The sequence below is a fragment of the Puccinia triticina genome, chromosome 10A (assembly GCF_026914185.1).
Source record: "Puccinia triticina chromosome 10A, complete sequence".
NCBI classification, from domain to species: Eukaryota; Fungi; Basidiomycota; class Pucciniomycetes; order Pucciniales; family Pucciniaceae; genus Puccinia; species Puccinia triticina.
Genome location: NC_070567.1, coordinates 1,205,124 through 1,216,414, shown reverse-complemented (window position 1 = coordinate 1,216,414; position 11,291 = coordinate 1,205,124).

Below are 11,291 nucleotides of genomic sequence, written 5' to 3'. Positions count from 1 at the left end.
AAGATATTTGCATGACATAGTTTGCAAGACATACCCTTGCATGATATCACATTTTGCCAAAGGCATGCAAAATTACAAAATACCCGGATGTTATTGGAATTTTGCATGCTTTTACATTTGCAAGCTATATGACATGCAAAAAAATTCATGCAAAATTCTGCCACCCCCTCACGGCCAATCACCCCGGAGGGCATACATCTAGTTTTCTTTTCTTTTCCATTCCCCTCCCCCAACTGCCGCCGGCCTAGCACCGGACGGAGTTCCTCACCGCCCTTCTGGCTGCCACGGCTTCCCCCAATCACCACCTCCGCTATCCAGTCCGCGCTGGCCTGCTTAGTCTGAGTCCAGTTCCGCCGTCGAGCTCCGTGCGCCGCCGCCTTCAGTTGTGCGCTCCGCTCCGCTCCGTTCCGGACTGTTTCCGCACTGTTTCTGCACCGCCTGTGCGCCGCACTGATAGCTCCGTGGACAATTTGACACGTGTTCCAGAATTGACCACCACACCGGCCATCGAGAGGGTGTAGGGTGTTCCTCTTGATGGCCGGTACAGACGGGACATCAAGGGAGCTAGGTGTGTATGTCCCCTTGATGACCGGTTAGCACCGGCCATTGAGGGAGTTGTTCTCTCTTGCACCTGCCACTGAGAATGGCAGGTGACGAAATCCACAACAGGTGACGACACACCCGGGGCACAAGTTTGAATTTGAGTTTGGATTTTGTCAGCGCAACAAAATCCGGTTTAGGTCAGCCGTTTGCTGGCGTTGTTATGCTAAATTCATTATTCAAATAAAGAATTTTTTGAAAAACATTGAACAAAGATTTTCACCCCAAAAAAGTTACGTTATCCAAAACCTCCCAAACTCAAAAATAAAAAAAGTCAATTTATGTTATGTTACTAAAAAAAAATGTTACGCTACCCAAATGGCTAATTTGGAAAACACAAGAAGGCTACGGTATCCAATTAGCCCTCTGTAATGTACCGTAATGTAACTGCCCAGCCTTTTCAAGAGGGGAGAGTTCTTGGCAAGCTGGTATACACATACCAGCTCACCAAGAGGGGACTCTCCTCCCAGCAAGCTCCTATCTTGGTGAGATGGTTGTGTATACCAGCAACGCTGAAACCAATCCAATACACGCATTGGTATTTATTGATATTGGATTGGTTTTGTTTCCAATACATTGTATCTGTATTGGATCTGCAAACCAATACAATCCAGATGCATTGAGACACGTGGATTGGGTCCCCAATCCAATCCAATATTCAATAAATTGCTCGGGTGGGCCATTGGATTTTGTACAAATGGCCCAGAAAAAAAAAGAGAAAAAAATCAATACAATACCATCATATCGTATCTGTTTGTTGATACAATACGTGGTATCAAATTCTTATGTATTGAAAAAATAATATGATCCATGGTATTGCCAATACCTGTCTTGGATCGGCTCAGTTTCAGCATTGATACCAGCTCTCCGAGAGGCACTGTCAGACACTGAGACACTAACTCCATGTGTCTACAATGCATAGTACATGTCTTATAGCCTAATGGTTAAAGACTGCTTTAATGATTTACTCATGTACATAAAGTCAAGAGTTCAATTCCCTGTCATTACATTAATTATGTACCCTTTATTTCTATGTATTTACTCATATTTCACACTCTTTTGAGTATGTAATTAAACTTATTTCACATTGATTACATACTTGTATATACAGAGAGAGATAATCTTATCTCTCTATGTATTTGTCCTGATTAAGCCTAAAATATGTACAAATAGGGTGATTACATACATATTTATGTAAATCCCCTTCTGAATTCCGTGATCACTCCTCTCCTTGGAGTTAAGGATCCCTCAGGTCCTCGACTTGAAGGAGGGAGCTGATCCCTGTAATATAAAAGGGGAGGTCTCTCACCTGTAGAGATTCCTCCCCCAGATTATTACACATACAAACCCGCCAACCTTACTTTAAACCATAAAAAGTGAGTGGGGTTTAATATAATCTACTGACCTTATTTCCTTTACAGCTTTCCTTCTTTGTGTATTTCTCCCCTAGGTACAGGTGGGTGTCATAACACCTGTATCCTAGATGACAAGAAGCTCATACCTTGTGTAGCCACGGCACCAGGCTCGAGTAATCTCGCCGAGTCCCCTTTACATAAGGGTGCTAGCCCCTCCGCTCTATAGCGTCGAGGCGTGGTTTCTTCCCATTGGCCTTTAAAGGTTATAGTGTGGCTTAATTTTCCACTGGCCGCTATTCTAGCCGCTATAGTGTGTATACAAAACCCATCAACTCCGTGTCACATAAGAGACCGGATCTGACAGGCACTCTCCTCCCAGCGAGCTGGTATACACATACCAGCTCACTGGGAGGAGATTCCCTCTGAGAACTCTCCCATATTAGCTAGCTGGTATACGCATACCAGCTTGCCGGAAGGAGAGTCCCTCTTGGCGAGCTGGTATAAAGATACCAGCTTGCCAGGAGGAACTTGCCTCTTGGCAAGCTAGTATACATAATACCAGCTCACTGAGAGAGGATTCCCTCTTGGCGAGCTGGTATACATTTACCAGCTCATCAGGAGCTATCCCATAACTTAACAGTCCCTCCTTGGGGGAGAAAAGTGAACTCCAAAGGAGGGACTGACTTATGTCACACTTCTTGCCTGAGATATTGGGGCTTTTGTGGCTATTTATGTCAGTTATGTTTATGAAACTTAGGGTAAAAACCCGTCAAATAAGGGTTTTTTGCCCTAGTACTATAACTGTACTGAAATAAAACACTGGCAATAATGTGCCAAACTTGTTACGTGGTATTTAGCCACTACAAGGGTTTAAACACTCTTATATAAGAGGAGGATATTTGTAATTAATAAGGTTTACTTATTAATAACAGGGATATATAAGGTTTTGACGTAGAAATAGCTGGTAAGCGCTTAAACTGATTGGCTGCGCGTCAGAGGCGGGAGTCTTACAGCAACTATTTATAAAGATTTAACTGTAATAAATGCTTATAAGGGATATTGGCAATTTTAGAGTTAAGATCTAGTGGGTTTCGTGCCAAAAGGGCAGAAATAAAGGAAAGGGTGGCTTTAATAAGCCAGAGGAGAATTTTCACGAGTTAACTTACAGGTTAATTTGTGGTGAAATGTCTGGGGGGACAATTCCAGTGACTCAGTTACCTCCTTAAATACTGGAGAGGTCTCTGAGGGCGCTGAAATGTTCCCATTAGTTTTGGCTATGGGTAAATGCCAAGGGTAGACGTGTAATCTGCCTTGGCTATGGGTATTTTGTTTGTACAATATTACACAACTTCCCTTACTCCCACACGTGACATTTGTATAACCAATTGTCATGTGAAATAGCTTAATATGAAGTGTAATATCAATTTGTACTAAGTGTTACTCTCACCCGTGGTTCTTGTTTCACGGGGGAAAGGTACTTTACTAATTAATATAATTTTATGTATTTTAATTTATGTAAAGATTTTTTATGTAGTTTTCCTGCTCTTTGGAGCGCTTTATGGCTATATGTACATATATGAAAAAATGTATGAAGGAGTAGGAATGAGGGGTTACTTTGAGTGGGTGACCCCCCTTAATTTAACACGAGGATTCTGAATATTCAATAATATTTCAGGATTTGTAAATGGTTTACTAGTTTTTGCAGACTTTAGGATACTTGTTGTATCTCTAAGGCTGACAATTTATGCCATTTTTTCCTTTCTCCATTCACACAGAAAAACCTAGGCAGCCTCTACTGGAGCCCTAAAGGGTCAAGATAGCTGAAAATATTGGCTTCATGTCCCTGAACTCATGATGAGTATTGGATGCAGGAGCTGCAGTGGCCAAGGCATCTTAACCAGAGCATGGAGAGCCTGGTTCCTGTGTAATTGAATTGAAAAACCATACTGTTTTCTGTGGTAAGTTCAATCTGCACAGGTCATACAGCTCAAGGAACCTTAAAAATAAATAACTTTGAAGGGTCATGGAGAAAAAATGGTTGGATTTCCAGGAAAATGTGTAGCGTCGAAAGATAGGGAATAGGTAGACAAGTTTCACAATCCAAAGGGCATGGCTGTGGCCCTTTGGGAACAGGGTCAAAAATGGAAAGGCACAAAATTACCTGCAAAAACATTTGAAAGATTGGAATCTCTCAGGCCAAAATGTGGACATTAGTCCCAAGTCCCTCCTTCAGAGGTTGCGCTTTGCACCAGCCCAGGCTGTAGCAGGGCCCTCCAAATTGGGGGACTTGTTTTAAGTTAGTGCTATCTCAGGTTGCAAGTGGGCCGGGCCCGGGCCCAAAATAGGTGCCCAGGCCCAGCCCGCGCTGAAAGCCGGGCTGGGCCGGGCCGGGCCAAAATGAGCCAAAGCTCTGCCCAGCCCATTGCCCAGGAAGCAGTCTTTGGGCTGGGCTTGGGCTGGGCTCGGGCCGGCCCACGGGCTCTAAGTCAGTCTTGGGGCTGGGCTTGGGTCGGCCCATGGGCTCTGAGTAATTTAGTTACCAGTTGGGTTGGCAGGTCACCCAGCTCATGGGCATCTAAGTTTTAGATGCCCGGAGGCACTTATTTCTCTCTCTTGAGGTCACTAATATTTAAGAAATCACAATTAAATCTTGTATGATATTTCAGATAGGACTCAGGAGCAGCACAGGGTGGTTGAGTTTAATGTATATAAAACATGAAAGAGAAATGAAATCAGGAATCATCAGGATTTGCATTGTTTGATGAATGATTGACGGGCTTCCCCCCAGCGCGGCCTGCGCGCACGGTGCTTTTTGGGCTGTATGGCATAATAGATCTGCTGTATATATGGGGTAAAAAGGAGGCAGGCCGCCCCGGGCCGGATGGGGTGTCCAGGCCCGGCCCAGGAAAAGCATGGGCTTCTGTGGGCCAGTCTGATGAGATTTTTCTTTTGAATTGGCATGTTTGGGCCCGGCCCGTGCCCAGGACGGGCCGCCCAAGCCCACCTGCAACCTGAGTGCTATCCCCCTTACACGCCCCCGCACGCCCACTCCCACGCATGTACAACACCTGTACATGCCTGACAATTGGCGTGTGTGGGCGTGTACAGGAAAAAAAGGGTGTGCCCCTCCACACACCCTTTTTCAAAGAGCGTGGGTGTGCCCCCGGGAGGGGTGTGCGCGTTTATCAAAGCCCTACATACTGGTACTTGAAGCTAGGAAAGGCTTGTCTCTGTGACAAACATGTATTTGCCGGTCATCAAACTGGCTTTTCCCAGCCCGGTGACCTGTACTCAAGGGGGTGGTGTCTCCACTTGATGGCCTATACACACCATTCACCAAGTGTGGAACCCCTCTGCTCAATGGCAGGTACACACCAGTCACTGATTGGACAATCCTTCAGCTCAATGACCATAATACCAGGATCATTGAGGGGAGGATGTCTCCACTTGATGGCTGGTAATCTACATAGACACACCGTCCACTCAATAGTTGTCCAACATTCATCAAGTGAAGGGTATCTCCACTCAATTGCTGTACAAACAGGTTGTTGAGTGGAGAATGTCTCATCTTGATGGCTGATACACACCAGTAAGCGCAAAATTCCAGGATGGAACAGGCATCAAGTGAAGGTACCCTCCACTGAATTAACAGTGTGCACACCCTTGATTGGATCAAATATATAAGATCAAACTCCTTGAAGCCTGCTCCTTGCATGCTCAAACAGATGAAATCAGCTAGTGTTACCAAATAAAAATACGGTTTGGCACTCCCTAGAGAGCTGAGTGCCACACATCCCCCCCTGGTGATTGGGCTTCTTGAGATGCTGAAAGGTATGCTTGGTACTCGGCTTCAGTAGAATTGTAGATGACAAACTGGGCCCTCCCAACTTCTTACTTTGCCACAACACAAGCCCGCCTCCACATTGGAAGCTATATCCACTGATCAATAGGCTTTGTTTGTCTTTGGCCCAACTGGAATCAACATAACCTATGACCTGGTGGCCACTATCAGGTTGGTGTAATATTCCCCACTCTGTAAGCAAGACACGCGAACGTCATATTTGTGCAGGCCTCTCTTCATCAACTCAGGTCAAATCAAGCTTCCTCAGCGGTCCACCATGTTTACGGCAAGCCATTCAGAGTAAGCAGCCTCTCACCTCTTCCCTATCATTCCTCATGTCTACAACGCATGCTTACAACTTTTTTTTTCCAGGAATTTGTTCAAATTTTCTCACATTTGATTTTTTTGAATCCAACCCTTGATGCATATGCAAACAATCCAAATTGCAACAAAGCTCTCCCAAGAAGCTTGTATCACCTTAAATTTGTATTTCCTCACTTTGTCTCTTTTCCCTTACGTTGCGGCTGAGCTGACATCCACCCTTCCATCTCTAGGATACTGTTGATAGTCAATCTGATGAATGGAAGGACAATCACTTAGCCTCTGCCCAACTTCTAAACAAACCGTGTGTGCTTGAGAATTATTGCAAGACTTTTGGCAAGGTGCTAAAACATCAAAGGAGTGGCTTGTGTGTATTGTTATGTGTTTGTCTCTAGTTGCGCAAGGCTTATTTTTTCCTTTACTGACATTATTTTTTCTCCAAACAGCTTTTGAACAACATCCTTGTAACCAAGAGGATTATGATCAATGGAAGTTGTTGGAGCTACGACAAAAGACGGTGATGATGTGAGAAAAAGGCCTTGAGGAAAAAATCTCAGGGGCAAGCAATGGTGGGTAGTTACAATAACAGTTACTATCAGTTTTTTTTCTCCTTTGGTCTTAATTAATTTAAAATTCAGCACCACATAATGATTTTTTCAGCTAGATCAGGAAGTCATAGCTCTCCTCCAATAATTGGTGACCACCGCAAAGAGAAGAGAATAAAAGAGATTGAACTCAATGGCTTGAGGATGGTTTTCTCACTGGATGTGGCTCAGTTGGGTGCACGGAAAAAAGAGGGAAGAGAACCAATGTTTTGATTTGCATGACAATGCTATGATATAAATAGACTATGTACATGCAACAGACTTGTGGTTTTGAGATGAAATGTGTGAAGTTTTTAACTGTATTGCTGTGAAATAAGAACCAGACTGAAGAAACAACATTAGAACATTCAGGGAAAAAAAGAGAAAACATTAGAAGAAAATATGAGAGAGAATTACCACCACAAGAGAATGGAGATTCTGAGACAACCAATTACAAGAGAAGGAATACTGAGAACAAGGACACTGGTGATGATAAAGAGATAAGAAAAAAAAGAAAAAGAGATTAGCCAAGGGTGAGGTGGACTGAGGTTATCGCTGTTCTTTTCTCACCAAATTGGAGAGAAGAGCCAATCAAGAGTTCAAAGGGAAACTCAAGCAATGTCAAGAACAGAAAGAAGTTTGAGTCTTGAGCCATGTCAAGACGAAGCTTGATCTTGAGTGATGTTGAGACGGAGCTTGAGGGTTGAGAGTCTGATCAAAGTCGAGACAAGAGCGGTCAAAGGAAGGGGATCGACGACCAATCCTGAGACCAGAGAGAAGGCTGGAGGCAAGGGAGTGCAGGCGAGTGAAGTTTCACAAGGCTGTCGCGGCAAGAACTCAACAAAATGAATAAGAAATAATTTTGAATAAAGTACATTCTTTGAGACTACACATGAAGATATAAATGACTATCATAACTCTACTACTCAGGTTTCATGGACTACAAGGTGTGAGCTAGAAGTACTATTAACTTACTAGTGATGCTTGAAGAGAAACAAAATCAATAAGGAATCAATTTAGAGACAACATGAAGAGGTATAAGTAAGAAGAAGGAGTCAGAATTTCAACAAGAAATACAACTGTGGCAAGGGGCCTAGAGAGGGGGCCTAGTTAGCTATGGAACACTCTGGAAAGGAAAAGAACAACAACAGAAATTGGCCCTCTTCTGGGCATGGGGAAGAATTCTAACACCCCTCCTGACTCATGACCAGAGGGGCTGAGGCAAGAGACAGGAGCTGCTACTACATGTAAATAACTATTTCTAGAGGAAGTGAAAATAAAAAGGTGGTAATGTAGGCCTGATTCATAATGAGAGAAAATAGGCCTGATTTTCTTTGTTGGTCGGGAGAGAGAATGTTGGTTGACCTGCCGCGGCGAAGTGAGCTTGAGGCGCTGAGGGCAAGTTTGGTCGCTTATCGGGGTGTTTTTGGTAGCAGGTGTCGGCTGAGTGTCCGGTCTTTTGACAGTGAGTGCAGAGCTTGAAGGATTTCTTGCAACTAGGGCAGGCAAGTTGTCCAGACAAGATTGTGAGGAGGGCAGCTTGACTAGGTCAAAAGTGTTCATTGTTACCGATCTTGTTTTGAACTTTGTAGTTATCAAGTCGTCGGAGGAGCAATTCGAAGTTTTCTCCCGATAAACTCATCGTTATAACGTCACGGAACGATCGGAGCTGATCGCAAGGGAGTCTTGCAAGGACCATGAGATTCCTCGTTTGATTACCAAGGTCCATGCCCGCTAGAATAAGCTTCTGGTTTGCCTTACGCATGTCCAATATGAACTTTGGGGTAGTGATGTATTTGATGCCTAAGAAGCTTTTGAGTGCAACAACCTTCGCAACATTGTCGTCCGCGGCATATTTGAGCTTCAGCAGGTCCCAGACGTACTGACCGGTGTAGCTGCTCCAACGTATGCCGTGTTTTCGCCATCCAGTGACTCAACAATCTCAACGTACCCAAGCTGATTCTTCTTTGTCCAAGCTGCCTGCTCTGCAGCATTCTCTGGTTTGACTGTGGTGCCGATGATTACGTCTCGAACATCCAAGCAAAAAAGTCGTGCTTCAAATTGTACTAGCCAGACCAAATAGTTCTTGGAGGTCAACCGAATGCGAGTTTGTTCTTTATCTTCTGACATAATCTAGAGATGGAAAGCAATCGTTAGATTGATTCGAGATTGAGCAGTGGAGAAGTTCAGGTGTCCAAGTTTGAGTTCAACTGAGACGATCAAAGCTAGCGAGTGAGGTAGAGAATGGCTTTTGACCGTGAAAGAAAAGTGTCTTGATGTCAAGGATGAGGTGAGAAAAGGGCTGAAGAAGTCAAGAGCACAAGATTCTCAGGGACTCAGAACAAAAGATCAGAAGTCTCCAAAGGAGCAGGTCTGTCTGATATGGGCCCGGAACTGAGTGAGTGTGTATTTCTTGAGGGAAAAGAAGAGATACCACTGTGGCAAGGGGCCTAGAGACAACACCGCAACAGCTGCGCTTTGCTGACAAAAGCACCAAAATAGCGCAGCGCAGCGGCCATCAGCTGTTCCTGGAGCCAAACAGTGATAGCGTCAGCGGCCGGGCGCTGTTTTCAGCGCCAGCGCAGCAAAGCGATTTTTTCCCCCTTTCACTACAAAATAGCGCAGCAACAGCGGGACAGCGACTGGACCCGCTGGTGCTTTTGACCGCTTTTAGCGGATTTTTGCTGAAATAGCGTGGATAGCGCACTGCGCGGCTGCGCTTTTGGCTGCAAAAGTTGTTTTTTGCTACATTTTAAGCAAAATTACACTAAGAATAGCGCTACCAGTGCAGTGTGCCGCAGCCGTATTGGCAGCTGAGTCACTTTTTCGCCAAGAATGGAGTCCAGAGCGCAGAAAACTCTGCGCTTTTGTGCGCTGAAGAGCGGGGATCAGCAGAAATTGCCAATTTTCAGCGCTCAGCGCAGCATTTTTCCGCTGTTTCAGCGTTCAGCGCGCACAGCGACCAATTATTGCTATTTCAGCGGTTTTCCCGCTTTTTAGCGCACAGCGCAGCGGCTTTCCGCTATTTCAGCGGCCAGCGCAGCAAAATACCGCTGCGTGCTGCTGAAAAAAGCTTGCTGTACTCTAGTGCGTCTGTCAGTGTAAGTACAATAATGAGTATTCCGTAAGATGATAGGATAGTAGGATAAGGAAAAAGAGAAGAGAAACCGTGAGCCTCCACGTGCATCACTGTTCCCACCCAATTCTGCAGATCCAACACTTTCCTGCACTAGTCCTTCAGCTCCGCCCACTTTAGGCACATCATTGTCCCAGACTCTGCTCCTCTCCAACGCTTGACCTCCCACTGTCCTCTGTCTAGCCCCCGCCAGTCAGTCTCTCACCACCGCCTCTGCCCCAGTTCCACCCGCTAGTGGAACCCGCTTCAGCTGCTGTGGCTCACCTGCTGACGCGCCGCTGCTACCAGTCCACGTGTGTAGTCGGCCACAGTCCAGCCCTGCCTTTCCGCTCTGGTCCAAATACCCAATCCGCAATCCTTGCATTCCGTCTGCAAGCTTTCTTAGTGTGCTTTCTGACTTCATTCTCAGTGCTTATGTCACCGGAATGCACTCTGACTGAGCCTCTCTTTGCATTCCCGCCCGCGCTATCTCCAAGTGGACATTCTACCCCGCATGCCCATATAAATCACCACACCGCCCGCTGCTAAAAGCGTAGCGTAGCGCTGCGAGAAGCGCTACGCTTCCCGCTGTGCTCAGCGCAGTAGTTGCGGTGTTGCTAGAGAGGGGGCCTAGTTAGCTATGGAACCCTCTGGAAAGGAAAAGAACAACAACAGAAATAGGCCCTCTTCTGGACATGGGGCAGAATTCTAACACAACAAACAATTGGGTGTACTCAGAGGCTCTCCGCCTCCTTTTGACTAACCCAGATTTATTTCTCTATGCTCAAGGCACGCGCAACTTGTCTTGCACAAAGACAATGAGCTCTTCTCTCACCTCAGGAATTTCAACAACATTCCAAAGGAAGAATTCACAGTCCCTACCCTCAAAAATGTTTGAGAGGCGCTTGCTGCTGAGTAGGATTCCTTTTCTCTTCATATCTTCCCAGCTCCCCAAGTTCTTTCTCCTCATCATTCCATCCCCCCTCAACAACGTCCAAAATTAAACTGGCGCAGCAGCCCTCTCTGCAGATTTGGATTTATTTCATTCTTCATTTCCCCCAGCGTCCCCTACTTGTTGCGCTTGATCTTATTATATGTCCCAATCCCACTTATTTTCCTGAAAAAGAAAATCTCTGATATTCTATTCTAGAAATCTATACATTCCACCGGTTTTCCTGAAAAATAAAACTGGTTGGATATTATGCCAGTGTCATAAACCTTTCTGCCAGGTTTTTAGAAACTAGTCCCTCACTCAAAATCCCCATCCGGCAGGTTTTTCTAAAAAGCAAAACCTGTCAAATACTTTTCTTCCATCTTGCTGCTTTGTATGACGTTGGGATGACCAACGGCAAACTCCTCCATCTTGTGGATTTTCAGCCAACGGACTTCCATTGCGCCGGCCCTGAGTCAAAGATGGGCCAACACACTTCTGTTGCGTAAACTCTGAGTCCAAGATGGGCCAACAGACTTCCATT